The 15,278-nt window shown below is 35.9% G+C and overlaps 1 long non-coding RNA gene across 1 annotated transcript in view; it reads left to right on the top strand.

Moving 5' to 3' along the window:
- The window catches only part of LOC146994906 (uncharacterized), a 162,372-nt gene that overhangs the window by 37,832 nt on the left and 109,262 nt on the right, over window positions 1–15,278 (top strand). Inside the window, exon 2 of the long non-coding RNA XR_015043722.1 lies at window positions 12,810–12,868. This is a non-coding gene — a long non-coding RNA (uncharacterized LOC146994906). The remainder of the gene's footprint in view (window positions 1–12,809; window positions 12,869–15,278) is intronic.

Here is a 15,278-nt window from a genome sequence, read left to right as displayed (position 1 = left end):
GCAGATGATGTTTTTCCGCTTTTCAAATATGCGGAGTAAATCTTCGATACAGTACCTCTTGAAACACTAAACACCTCGGCTACCTTGCTTACGGAAGCACCTACCATACGTGCTCCAACAATTTGCCCACGTTCGAAGTCTGTTAACTCTGACATAATGCAATGACAACCTCACATAACAGTACTCCGACAACAACTGAACTGTTTAGCACACTTACGAAGTTGTATAGGTGGCGTCAGTAGTAAAAAATGCCAGCGCCACCTACATATTTCATTAAAATCAATCTTTCTTTTCAAACATGCATTTCACAAGGTGTTTCCATATTTTTGTCCATCCACTGTAAAATGTAAACAATAGGTTTCAAAGATTCTACGTGACAAGAACAGTATAAGCCCATTGTTCCCAACTTTAAGCCCTTCCCTAGGTTGCAATACCAATGTGCACTTAAGAATTATGTGCCCCGGCATCCTGATGAAGGTTGCAGTCTTCAAGGTATAAAATGAATTTCAAAAAAGCGCCGGCACTTTTGTTTCCTCGCCGATCAGACCACCCCATTCGTTCCCGTTAACTTTCAAATTTAAAAGTTTCTGTAGTGTTGACATATGTAATCGACTTCTGGAAATCAAATGCTATTTATAGTTGAAAAAAAATCTTAAATCTAGCTTGAATAAAAGTGCCGACCCTTTCGCAAGTTGGCCATTGTTCTTCAAGATGACTGAGGTGAAGGCACCTTTACGAAGCCCAGTTTACGCCATGAAAAATGCAAACTTCATCAAAATGGTGGGACGCCTAAAGGAAGATTTAGATGAATAGACGCTGGAATGCCGGCAATTTTATGAAATCCTCGGGGTGGGTGAACGTAAAAAATTCACCGTTTTTATATTATGGACGATAGATCCATAAATTACGAATTTACAATGAGCTAATAACGACGGGTTAAGACGATGAGTTTAATAGTTACTGCATAGCTTTCGAATTTATTTATTTATTTTATTTACTGTCGTTGAATGATTTTCTTCTGATGAGTTCATTGTTCTCTGCTGCATGAGTCCTCCAGCTGCGATTAATGTTTCATCATTTTTAAACTACCAATATCAGATAAGGTGGACTTGACGGTCGGGAAAATTCCTGATACTTTCATCCACCCCTGAAAGTAACTGTCAAACAAAATTTTATTCCTTACTGTTATTAAGCCATTCTACTAAGAATAACTCTCTCTGAATGACTAATTGAAGACGGGAAACAAAAGACGGCGGCAATGCCCGCCACAAGGTCAGGCATTCACTGGACTTCTCCGACTCGTTCGCATCACGTGGCTCAGAAACTACGAGTACAGACAATCACTGCCACCACCCACCAGGATTTACGCGCAAAAATATTTTTAACGAAGGTTCTTTTCAGCTGAGATAATAACGTTACTAGACGCCTGTAGGTTCATCTTGTCATTACTGATGTTGGACCTTTTAATGAAAGTGCGAGAGTGTTCGTTAACACAGAAGTCATCATAAAGGTGCGAGCACTTTTTTTTTAAGAAAGATGCTTTCTCCAAGTTCTATAATGAACTTCATATGGTGCCGGTACATTTATGATAGTAATATCATCCAGACAATTCGTCATGCAGCAAATGAAGAAAGTTACTTTAAGTGATAAAAAGGATTTTATAAAGGTGCGTATACCTTTATGCCAGAGCATCCTTGCCTCACACCGACCGACTGGCATAAAGGTGTCGGTACCTTTTATGATGACGTTTTCTACGAGACAGAAACCATGATAAAGGTGCTCTGACGCAAAGGTACCGGCACTTCTACAGAAGTTGTTTCACAGATGGTGCCAATCCATTTATGAGAGAATTTTGCCAAGACTCCTAATAAAGACGCTTTGATATAAGCCGGTATATTTATGAGGGAATTTCGCCAAGCCTTTTTATAAAAATGCTTTGATATGAAAATACAATCTTCTTGACAAAAATTGCTTTTTTTAAGCTATGAACTAAATTTAATAATGGTACCGGCTTCTCAAGAATGCGAGCAATTTCATGCCAGGGCATGCTTGCCAAACAGTGATCCAATAGCATAAAGGTTCCAGTACCTTTGATAAAGATTTCGTAAAGACAAAGAATAGACGCATAGATTATAGATACAGATTTCCACGAAGACAGAAATTTTGTGAAACATCGTAAAGGTGTGGCACTTTGACATAATTTGCTTTGTCCAGGTTCGAAACAACTTCACAAGGGTGCAGGCTACCCTGTGCATACTGATGACTATTGACTAAATACCTAACTAGCACAAGAACGTTCAGAGAACGTTCAGTGCAGGTGCTTCACAAACGTGTCGGGAACGTTCAAGCAGAACGTTCAAAATGCCGTCTATATGTTACAGTTCTAAGACGGGCAATAACACGTCAAATACTTGTGTTTGTAACACTTTCATGCAACGTGTCATTAACGTTCTAGTACAACGTTTTTGGCACGTTTTACCTGAACGTTCAAAATCACGTCTATGTATTGCAGTTCAATAACGGACAGTTGTACGTCAAAAGTGGTTAACTATCACTTTTTTATAACGTTCTATGAATGTTCTTCTAACGTTCTAACAGAAAGTTCCTTTAACGTTCTGGCAGAACGTAGTGAATCAAGTCAATATGTTACAGTTCAATAACGGGCAGTAGAACGTCAAAAAATGGTGTTACTAACAATTTTATAAAACGTCTCTTGAACGTTATATGGAAGCTCCGTTAACTTTCTAACAGCAGAACAACCTTTTCCTTCAACGTTCTAGCAGAACGTTTCTTTAACGTTCAGGCAAAACGTTCTGAATTACGTCTCCAAGATGTAGTTCATTAATGGACAATAGTACGTACATACGTTCGTACAGACGCCACGAAAAATTCTCTTCAGAATTCATTTTAAAGCAAATTTATAAATTTTTTGGAGGAAACAAGTCTTTTATTCTGTCCTTACGTACAGATATCACACAAAAACATCGTTAAATTGCATTCGATAGCGGTCAAAATGGATATTTTCGTTGAAATATGCTGCCAGAAACTTTCCGCGATTACAATACTTCCTTTTTACTTCGTACCAGGAAGTAAAAAAGGCTCCAGTGCGCGAGACTGTGTATCAGAAATTCTAAGAATACACTCTTTTTAAATTATTATCAGATATTGCTGTTGAATTGAATTTTATGGTTTAAGTGCGAAGAACATGATATTTAATACATAAAGATAACACACAAAACGTTAAAAAAAAGCCTCTTTTGGGCGTAATATAAAATCAGAAAATTTTCAGGTTTCTTTGTTTATTAATTTTTTTTTTTGTAATCGATGGGTTTTGATTATGTCGATTATTAATTGCTAGTGCATATTTGGCTATCGATCCCTTGATCACCATTGGTTCCCTTTAAAATTCATCGAATGCTAGACAGCGATGGAAGCCCTTGCTATTTTTACGTTGTTGGAGAAGTAAAGATAGCCGTCTTCGCCTTCACCCCAACTGGTGGATGAACCGATGAGGAGTATTCTAAATCTATTGCAGTGCTATCTGCAGCGAAACGATTTAACAGAGCTTAATTTCTCATTTCTTCTTCATTATGCTGTTTTACGAGGCCTTTGCGGCAACTTTAGTCACGCAACTTTTAATCTGCTTACGACCTTTAGTTGCCACGCAACAGTTGACGAGACACTACACTGGCGATAAATCTGGAGTAGATTCAACACTCGACAAATCCTTTTTGTTCAGGAAACAGCTGTCGCACCCAGACGGGTGGCGGTGAAGTCTCCTCAAGCAGCAATATCCTTGAAATTAATTAATTAAAGAAACAAAATGAAAGATGCGAGGCTTTGAGCGTTGGATTATTAACGACCTTCAAATGAAGTAAAATGGATGTTAGTCGAGCAAAGTGCTGTTGACCGTGTGATGGGTTGAGTGATTTCAGATGGTTACAATGCAGCTTTCATCAGCTGCTGACCATTTATGGGCAAGCCGGAGCATTAATATAATTAATCACACATATAAGCGTTTAGACTACAATTCCTAATTAATGTTTACAGCAGACGCCGCTTAAATGGGGCTCATACACCTTAGACTCCTTATGATCTTCGAATATGTGACTGTTGCAAGAATTGAGATATTTTATTTACTTTAAAAGCAACTACTTCCAACTTTTTAGAGCTGACTACGTAATATAGCTGCTTTGGAAACTAGTAACCAGAAGGTTTGTGTCGCCACAAATATTTTTGAAATTTAATCCGCTCTGTGACAAGATGTTTCGTTACGTTTCCATCTTGCGCGCATGATATTTTAAAAATGGCTAATGGTACACACTTGAAATTGGATGGAATTCTTTATATGGGCACTATTTTCTAACTGAAGCAAAAATCTGATGAATATTTCAATATTAAAAAACTTTATGCACGAAAACATTACAGATGTTTTTAATAAAATACATTTTATAAACTCAACTCCAAATAAAATAAAAATTTAACATGAAATTCTTAGAATTTTGGGTTTACAGTAGTTTCCAAATGTTATAAAAGCTATATATTAAATATGGAATTAAATTATACAACAAAATGTTTTAAACTGTGAGTGCTAGATGGAAACATGACGAAAAATTTTGTCACAAAGCGGATTAAATTACAAAAATATTTGTGGCAACACAAACTTTCTGATGACTATTTCAGAAAGCAGCTAGTCAGCCGTAAAAGGATGGAAGTAATTGCTTTTAAATAAATAAGTTATCCAAATTCTTGCAACAGTCACATATTCGAAGATCTTATGGGTTTTAAGGTGTACGAGTTTCCTTAATGTGATAGCGGTTAATATAATTATTCGGATATTGGTATTGAAGTACGGAAGCCCATTTGTATACATACGTAAATTTTGAATAAATCTGTCGAATTTGAGGGCGATTAGACACAGGTCCACTTCTTCGATGGGGGGCAAGGATTCTGCATAATTTTCCTCCCTGTTCTTGGGGGGGGGGGCCTAGAAGCATCTACGAGACACTAAATTTTACATCTGCATATTTTCTTCCAGTTAATGCGGGATGCCCTCCGAATATTAATATTAGGGATTTTACATCGGTTAAATAATTTCCAGAAATGTTATGAACGGTTCCTAAATTAACTTTTGTGTGAAAAACATTATAAACAGTTCATAAACAAATTTTTGAGTTTTCCTAATTAAAATTCTGCTAAAGTATTTATTTATATGTTTCATGTTGTATTTTTACTTCCTTGTAGGAAGTAAAGGAAGTATCATAATCACGAAAAATTTCGGGTGTCATATTTCAACAGCTTTCGAAACCATTTGAGCGATGTTTTCGCGTGACATATGTACGTACGGACAGAGTAAAGGACTGTTCTTGCCAAAACGGATTGAAAAATGCATTGCAAATGGATTCAGAAGAGATTTTTGTCCCTTGACGACTGTACGTACCTATATGTATCTCGCATAACTCAAAAACGATTAGCCGTAGAACTTCGAAAGTTTGTATATAGGACTGCTATAACATGTAGCTGTGCACCTCTCCTTTTAGTTGCAATAAGCTGCATCACTCGTATGCAGATATATATACATATATATGTATATATGTATATATTCCCACTCTGTTACTTAGCTCGGTGAGCTTAGTGTCTTCTTATATGTTTGTAAGCTCTACAATTTTTGCTTTAAAAGAGATTTAATTACGTGGTTTTTATGTTCCGGTTAAAGATTTTATGCCTTTAATTAATCTGCTTGCAATAGTTGTAGAATTATCAACAGTTTAAAAGTTTAATTGTCGAGTTAAGCGTAACGAACCGTCATTTACATTTGAAATTCAGTAGAATAGTGAATTAAGTCAGTTTCTGCACCTTAAGTGTTTTTTTTTTTTGCCGATTGGGGGCAGAATTAAACTTTCAGTTTTGTGCACCGAAAAGTATGCCTTTCTGCCCGTCGGCCGATTTTGCATAAAAACTAATTTTAATTGTAAGATTTTTTTTTTTAAACTGTCTTAACAGTATTTGGTGTTTTATGTTTTTCTGTATTTTAGAATTTTTAATGAAGATATTTTGAAATTTTATGTATTTTGCTTTTTGGCGAACTGAGAACTGAATTAATTGAATGAGAAATAAATCTGTAACGAAATTCGAGGAAATAGGTTTAAATGAGGTGCAGCAAAAAATGTTTTGTCTACATCAGATTTATTTTCTCATCGTTCAATGCTATCAAAATAGCCGCGAGTAAACGTGATCACATTATGCGGCGATTTAAGCTGAATATTAAGACATTGCAAAATTCAGTTCATAATTTTTGCAACGTCAGAGAACATGTTTACGATCAGTTCGAACGATCACGCTTCAAAGGAAAAATGTATGGCCTATTAAAAAATAAAGAAAGTTATCAATATTACTGGCGTTGATGGACGTGAATAACATAATTGTCTAAACCGAAGTGAAACATATTGCAAGTGACGTTTGAATTCCTCCGCAGATAAGGGTTTCACCAAGGCTCGAGTGATCACCGTTTTTGGAATTTAGAGCAATGTATTAAGTGATGATAAACAGAACATTTCTCTTAACCTTTGATTTTAATTATTTTGCTTTACTTTTGGATTGTTGAAAATATTTATATGTCCATCTAGAGTAATTTCTTAATGAAACAGGAATGCAGACTCGAACCAGACATGAAAATGTTGTGGGTGTTGCAAATTTTCACTAACAAACTGGGACATCTGTCTTAAATCAGACAGACACTTCTGTTACCATTGTGAGCAAGTACATTAGTGAGAAAATAAAGCATCCCCCCCCCAAAAAAAAAATTATTCTAACCCAAAAATTTAAGAAAATTATAATATAGCAATAGTTAAAAATAATTAATAAAAACGCTGAATTAATTCACTTAATTGTTGTTTTTAACACTTGCCGCCCAATGGTATAGTGGTTAGAGGTGTGATGTGGTGTATTTAATTATGGCAAAGCACACTAAGGCTATCTGCCTAAGGGAAGAGATGCCTTCGTATAGGACTTTCTAAGGGAAACTGGCTCGTATACACGTTACACATGGAGAAAGCCACGAAAACACCCATGCAGCCAGCGGGATTTGAACCTCGTACCGAACTACCAGTGTTCAGCGACTTTACCGCTCTGCCGCTGGTGGGCCAGTGGTTAGGGGAGTCGACTGTATTACCGAAGGGCCCGGGTTCGAATCTCTTTTCCAGAGAAGGCATGGATGTAAATTGTCTGCCCCGACATAGAAGGTAACAGTAGCCGCATGTTAAGTGCCTCCACAATAAAATGGCCACTACTTCTGCCCTAAGGAGTGGCCGCTGCTGCAAAAAGGCATTTGACTAAAAAAAAGTTTTTAACACTTCTGTTCCACACAGCACTAAATATTTTATTAGCTTATGTCTCATTCGAGGCTTTCCCAAATGAGGCTTTTTAGTTCAAAAGACCTATTAGTCTGGATACACGATTATGCTTTGTTTCACATTTCATTCGTGTCTGTTGCCATTCGGAAAAACGTAAGATATTATTTTTTCATGTTTAATCCTTATTCATTGACAAACTAAATTATTTAAAAGCAATAGATGCAATTCTTAAGAATATTATTTTTTAATTTTTTAATGGGTTTAATTGAAATAGAAACGCTTTTAATTCATTATATATCTAATTAGAAATTTTAAATATTTTTATAGAATTACATACGTTTTCCACTTTTTAAATATAAAGAAGATATGTAATGTTACCATGCTAGCATAAATGCATATTCATCTACTATTCTATAAAACGCTTCGCTTTACCACCGAGTCCATATCTATTGGTAATCTCTACCGATAAACGATACTAAACTTTAAAACACCCTTTTTGGGCGATCGTTGAAATCATAGCCCTTTCAGATTTTTTCAAAACTTTTTATTCCAAAGGGTGTTAGCACAGAAGGGCTATTTATTTCGTTTCGCCATTTTGAGTCGATTCACTTTCTGCGTTGATTCACTTTTCAAACTGTTGCCACCAACTATTACAACTCTGTATTATATTTAAAGAAATTAAATAATGAAGAATCTACATAAATGTAAACGCGTTTCTCGCATTGTGATAAAACAACGGTACCTAGAGCCATCCAATTTTGAATAATGTAATCAATCCTCTAGCGAATATGGGCATCTGGAAGCCTTAATTTGGAATTTGTTTTATTATCGATTTCATATTTTGTCAGACATTAAAGAAATTTTGATTAAGAAACTCAAAGATTTCAAAGTGAGGAATGGCAACACTGTTAATTTTTTTTTTTTCCTTATCCTCAGCGCGCGTATCGGAAATTCTAAAGATATCTCATTTTAAAATTATTTTGCGATATTGCTGTTAAACTGAATTTATGCTTTAAGTGCGAAGAACATGGTATTTAATAACTATAGGTAACACACAAAACGGTAAAAAAACGCTCCTTTGGATGTAAAATTTGAAAGCCTTCAGATTTTTTAAAAACATTTTATTTACTTAAATCTTTTTATTTCAGACTTTTTTGGAGGCAAGTAAGAAAATTCTAATTTCAGCCTTTCTATTCAGAGTTCAAATTCTAAATCCGAAAATATGATCATGCAACTCTGAGAAATGAATGAAATGATGTTGATTTCTAACTATGCCGAATTCTAAAGAATAATTTCGCCAAAATTATTTTGAAAATTCTAAAACTTAAATGTAAACAAAATTGAGAATTTTTGAGGGTTGGGCTAACAGTAAATTTTATAATGTTGTTAAGTTTCATGCTACCGGCCACGAAAGAATGCAGCTTTTTATTTTATGTCTACTGTTTTTCTCACCGCTTTGCAGATTTTTTGATTGAAATGTAGTGGCAACGATAGAAAAATGACGAATGTTCTGTAAGAAAGCGAATTGTAAACAGCTGTAAATAAAGTTCTCCGTGTGATAAAATGGCAAAGAATTGCAAGCTTCCTGTGGACTTCTTTAAGAAGGGGTAAGCCGAAAAAGTTTCTTGTGATGTTGCTATTGCAGTTTTCAATGAAATAAATTCAGTATTTTAGTGGCTAATTCGTTAAAAATATGTGTTTTAAGGTATTCTCTGGTCCACACAGACGTGTTTTTGGAGTTATTTAAAATATGTTGTTTGTTTTGGTTTATTTAATTAAGGCAAAGCATACGAGGGTTATCTGCTTGAAGGAAGAGATGTCTTCGTGGAACGGGCTCGTATACATGTTCTACAAGGGAAAAACCACTTTAAAGTATGCGAATTTTATCTTTAAAATTTCTGCTTCTATAGAAAACAGTGAAAAGATTTTTCTCGTTTATAAATATTTGATGACTAACACGCAGTGCAAATTTAGTGGGTAATCAGTAAAATCAGTCTGGTACACACTCATTACAATTTTAAGTTATATACTATGTTTTTATTTGGGGAGGGAAGAATTATGTTTTTTGAAAAATCAATTTAATTGTTCCATGACTTGAAAGAAATAATAAAAAGGCGCAGTTTTTTAATGCACTCATTGGGAACACCTGCAAAGGGAAAGAAAATTCCTGAAAAGGCATGATTTTTGTTGCCACCTTCAAAAAGCCTGAAGTGGGAAAAGCTGAAATGGGACATTACGAATAATCGATTATCATGTAACCTTTCTAGTTGCTAGGTTAGGTTATTTAATTACGGCGAAGCCTCGAGGGCTATTTGCCTAAGGGAAGGGATGCCTTTGTGGAGGACTTTCGAAGGGAAGACATTATACATGGGAAAACCACGAAAACACCCATGCAGCCAGCCCGTTCGCGGGATTCGAACCTCGGATCGAACTACCAGTGTTCAGCGACTTTACCGCTCGGTCGCTGGTGGGCCCCTTTCTAGTTGCATTTGGTTTGTTTGAATATGGAAATGTATGTGAGAGCTATCTACCTAAGTGAAGGGTTGCTTTCGTGGAGTCCGTTTGCTGGGATTTCAGCCTGAGATAAACTACTGGTGTTCAATGAATTTACTACTTGGCCCCTCGTGACTTTTTGTAATACTTCATTTTGGTTCCATATATCCTTCAACACTATTGGAACATCCCCCGAGTGATTTAGAATAATTCAGTCAAATTCTCCAGAGAATGTTTTATGATTTTCGAGGGCTATTCCTAGAGTATTTCAAGCATATTCCCTTCGGGCACAGTTTTTCTAATTTACTGCAAGGAAGACTATGACGAAATATTTTATTAGAATATGTTTTTGCATTGTAAAAAATTCTTTCGTATGCAGTACACGCCGCTTAATGTGATCGCGGTTAATGTTACCATTCGGATATTATCTATTTGCCGAAGTCCTGCCCGTTTGCATATTTCACAAGTGCACATCTGTGTAGCCACCGAGGGAGTGGCTTCTAGGATGGACCAATGGGAATCCAGTAATATTTCTGTCATGTCACATGACCTTTCGCGTGCTTTAAGAATGAAACAAGATGGTTGATAATATTTTGTCATGCGATTTTCTGTACAAAAGCATCGTCGATTTCTTCTGAAAATTTTCATTGCGAAGTTAGATCAAATATAAGCAACAGTGAAGATTTCACTACCTGGTTGAAAGAATTTGAAATAAATACAAACACATGTTGGATACTCCGCAAAAGTATTCATGTGAAATATTATTTAATAAGTGGTAAATAAAATGAAGAAAGAAATATGTAATAAACATCTGAGCCCAAGTGCTATCTTTACATAAAAGTATTCATGCGAGGAAAATATTTACATCAATTATATATGTAAATAGAAGTCAGCATTTTTTATTCTAGTGTCTATATGAAAAAGATGTTCTATAATAATAGCCAATGCAAAATTTTATTCAAAGTGAACTTTACTAATATTGCATTCGTATTCATTTCGTGTGTTAAATTTCACATTTAATAACTGTTCACTCTTAAATGTACTGTTTACACAAGAAATACTCATCAAACAGAGTGAATTTATCTTATTCACAACGAATATATTCAATTTATTCACATGTAACTTTTAAAGTTAACAATGGATATAATCACATCGAGCACAATATATATTCTGAATCTTACACTCTTTAAAAACCAAAAGAATGGAAGCACTGAAATAAGAAAACACTAGATTCATTGTAACACTTCCAGTCCTTCTCAGCTCAATTAAAAATTATGTCAATAACATATATGTGAAAAATACGCTCAATTAAAAATGCGCTTGAATTCTCTTAATCTACAGGTGTTAGTAAATGCCTAATATTCGACGCTAATTGTAGCTTGAGTCCTTTTTTCGATGTAAAGAGCGATAATATGCCGTAAACATCCATCCAAATATTAATGCGTGATAAAAAGGGAAATGTCAACTATTCATTAAACTCATAAAACGAAATAACGAGGAGATTTTCTACTATAACTGCGAAACAAATGCAAATTAAAACGTAAACTTTCGCTCACATGCATGAAGATTTAGCGACACAAGAGCGATAGAAGCTCATTGGTCTATTTTCGAAACCCCTCCCTCAGTGGCTACGCTGATGTGCACTTGTGAAATATGCTGCCCGTTTGCATACGGATATATGAGAAATACATGGCTTAATGTGATCAACAATTCGGTTAATACGGTGAAAATATTATAGAATTTTTTGAACTAATGTAAAGTCCCTAAATAAAACACAAAGCCATCAAATAAGTTTAAAATGCATTATAAAAGTTGCCAAGTTACAGAGAAATGTCCCCGATTAAGGATTAAGTCGCCAAATATCTGGTTTCCATTTTAATCAAATATTTAAAATTAAACAAAATAATAAATAAATAAATAAAATAAAATAAAATCTTAATTTTACTTAAAATTTTCAATAGCACTTACGATTTTGATAGGATCAGACGCACATCTATCTTCTACAGGAACAAAGAACATCTGAAGAATTTTTAGCCAAAGGCGCGTTAGCCCAGAAGGTTTATTAGTCTCGAAACGGCATTTTATGTCGAATCATTACGGCTGTACCTCTTTTCAAATTGCTGCTACGAAATATTATTGCTGTATATTATATTTGAAGAAATTAAACAATGAAAAGTCTGCATGAATGTATGTATGTTTCTCGCGCTATGAATAAACAACGGCACCTAGAGACATCAAATTTTGAATAACGTAGCTCTCCTCTCGAATATGAACATCTGAAAGCCCAAATTTGTTTTATTATCTATTTCATATTTTGTAAAAAATTATTGATAAATTTTTGATTAACAAATTCGATTACTTCAAAGCGAGCAATGGCAACAGTAAACAGCTATGCCAAACCGAGGTTGCCTTTTTTTTTTTTTTTTTTTGGCTTACTTTTAAATTTTACATTGACAAGAGTTTTCTTCCAACGAGGGATGCCATCCAAACACTAAAAACTAAAATTAGTGGTGCAGCATGGGTAAAAATATTTGCAAAAACATCATGAATAACACTTTTGCATTTTCCGAGATAAATATCTGCGAGTGCCTATTTATATGCTTTAAGGTATATTTATATTAAATTAATTAAATTCCATTGCTGTTTTAAAGTACATCCCCCCCCCCTCAAATCGTTTAATATTATCACCACAGCCATGGGCAAACACAGTCACACCGCTGTACTTCCAATTTTCAGGAAAAAGAAACACTGCGCATGCGCATGGTAGAATCTTAGCAGGAAAAAAATAAAAAAGTACGTCACACTTGAAAAGCCGTTTTTAAATTTGTTAATTGTTAAGTTTGGAGTTTTGTAATGTTTAAAGCATTTGAACTAGTTGTAAAATATATATTTGTTAATAAACTTGTTCAATAAATCGAAAGGATAAAGAATCTGTTTGTTCTAATTGCAACAAATTTCCTTTAGATCCAGATTTAGCCCTAAGGATTTTCTGTTTGACATCAAGGAACTCCAGTCTGCTAAAGGTAAAAAATTTCGAATTAAATTTGTAATCATTAGTTGATATAACAACATGCATAAAAAATTCCAAATGCCATTTTGTATATAAGCTTAATAAGAATACTTGAGTAGCTCTTAAGACCTAAGTAATTTGCTTACCAAATTGAAACGTAGTTCTCATTAATTTCGCCGAACGTAAGATATGGATTGATTGCAAGATAAGGTCAAAAGCTTAAGGAAAACAACTATTTAATCAAATTAAATTTTGAATGATGATGTGGTATTTTCAACACGGCTTCATAATGCAGTAGTAGGGTAATAAAATATACCAAGAAAAGTTGATGAATTTTCCTTCAGGCTTCTGAAAAGACTTCTTATGTTATATGCTAGTAGTCTGGTTGCTCACGGTGACCCTTGTTTGTTCATGTGTGTTGTCCGCTCGGTGAAGAGTGTGACAGTTAAAATAAATATGCTAGTAGTCTGAAAACCAAACTGCATGCGGGCCTGATTCACATTCTGAAATTTTTTAACTTCCTTGTACGAATATAATGAAGTACCGGAAACACGAAAAATTTCGGTTATCAGCAAAGGGAATATCCATTTTGACCATTTCCGAATCCATTTCCACTATTTTTTCCATGACATCTGTACGTGCAGACAGAATAAAGAACCCTTTATTCCAAAACGAATGGATTCAAACTAGATTTTTTTTTCGTGACGGTTTCAGCTTGTATAACTCTAAACAGATTAGCCGCAGAACGTTGAAATTTTGTATGTGTGGTTGCTATAACATCTAATTGTGCATCTCCCTTTTTTATTGCAATAGCCAGTACGAAACGTATATATACGTAATAATTCCGGAAGCATAGACGGGGAATTAGCTTTCAGTCGTCGTGATGAGGATGAAGGCTCACAGATGAAGATAACAAAAATATGAACTTGACGAATTTCCAGTCTTTATTTCCACGCATATAAAATCATCTCAGTAGATATTTATCCAATCGTAGTAAAATCCAAGACATTTTTATGATTCAATCATAATGAAATACGATAAACTGCTATGTACATTGATTCTTAAAATTAAGACGCAGGCAGTTTATATGGAGAAACAAAGCGAGGAGCTATTAACAAGGTAGAATCTAGCAGACGAAGTGACGTATTTCCTTTCCTTTTCCCATTATTGCCGTGTGTGGCTTGCAGATAGCAAGCTGTATACCAGCTGTCTTGAATTAAGGACACTGCAAGTACACTGGTGTGCAAAAATTAAGGACGAGACGGTTTTTTTCAATATAACTTTGTACAAAAGCTTTCCAAATCAACACATTTAATACCGTAAGATCCCCAATACGTAAGGGCATGAGTAATGTAAACAACACTTACTAAAAGAAAAATCAGAGGGATAAAAAGAAGCTTTATTGAAAAAGTAGCATGGAGCTCAATGCGGCTGAAGGCCGAAACATCCCTGTGATGGGTGTCCAGCAAGAAACATCCGGTCTTTAATAGGGGATATGATCTTCCCTGACTGCTAGGCAGATTTCATAGCGTCTGCCCAAGCTGAGAATGAGGGTGTCAATGAGTTGTTGAGGCATTGCTGCCCATTCGTCTTGCAGCGCCAATCGAAGCTCCGGAATCGTTACTGGTGGTAAGGTACAAGCTGCCAAGCGTCTGCCTAGAAAATCCCATACATGCTCGATGGGATTGAGATCCGGAGATCGTGCCGGCCAATCCATACGTTCAATTTCCTCACTCTCTAAGAGCTGTTCGGCAGCTACTGTGCGATGACATGGTGCATTGTCGTCCATGAAAAGGAACTGCGGACCCATAGCGCCTCTAAAAAGACGCACATATGGAAGAAGAATCTCGTTACAATAACGGGTCCCGTTGACTGAACCTGCGTCGAAGATGTGAAGGTCTGTACGACTACCAAGCATGATGCCTCCCGAAACGAGAACACCGCCACCTCCATACCTGTCCCTTTCAATGATGTTCGAGGGATGATTGCGGCTTCCCCGCTCTCTCCAGATGAGTATGCGATGAGAATCGCTACTCAGACTGAATTTGCTCTCATCTGTAAAGAGTACTCGTCCCCATTCATTGTCTCTCCAATTTCGGTGTTCCCGGCACCACAGAGAACGCCTTCTCCGATGGGCAGGCGTTAGAGGTACACACCGTACAGGGCGTCGTGCAAACAGACCACCACCGTGCAGTATTCTGGCCACGGTAAAACGCGATATCGGTCGTCCAGTCGCCTGTGTCGTGTGTATAGCGATTTCTCCCGCTGTCTGCCGCCTGTTTCTTCTGGCCTGTAAGGCAATCTACCGGTCATCTGCGGGTGTGGTTCCTCGTGGATAACCACTACAAAACCCCCGGGATAGCTGTTCCTGTAGTTTGAAATTGTCTCCAAAGTCGTGAAACATTGTTGTGAGCAATTCCGAA

This window comes from Stegodyphus dumicola, chromosome 10 (genome assembly GCF_044657685.1).
Source record: "Stegodyphus dumicola isolate Sdum_Otavi_A_Nest chromosome 10, ASM4465768v1".
Classification (NCBI taxonomy): domain Eukaryota; kingdom Metazoa; phylum Arthropoda; class Arachnida; order Araneae; family Eresidae; genus Stegodyphus; species Stegodyphus dumicola.
This window is presented reverse-complemented; position numbering and strand designations above follow the sequence as displayed.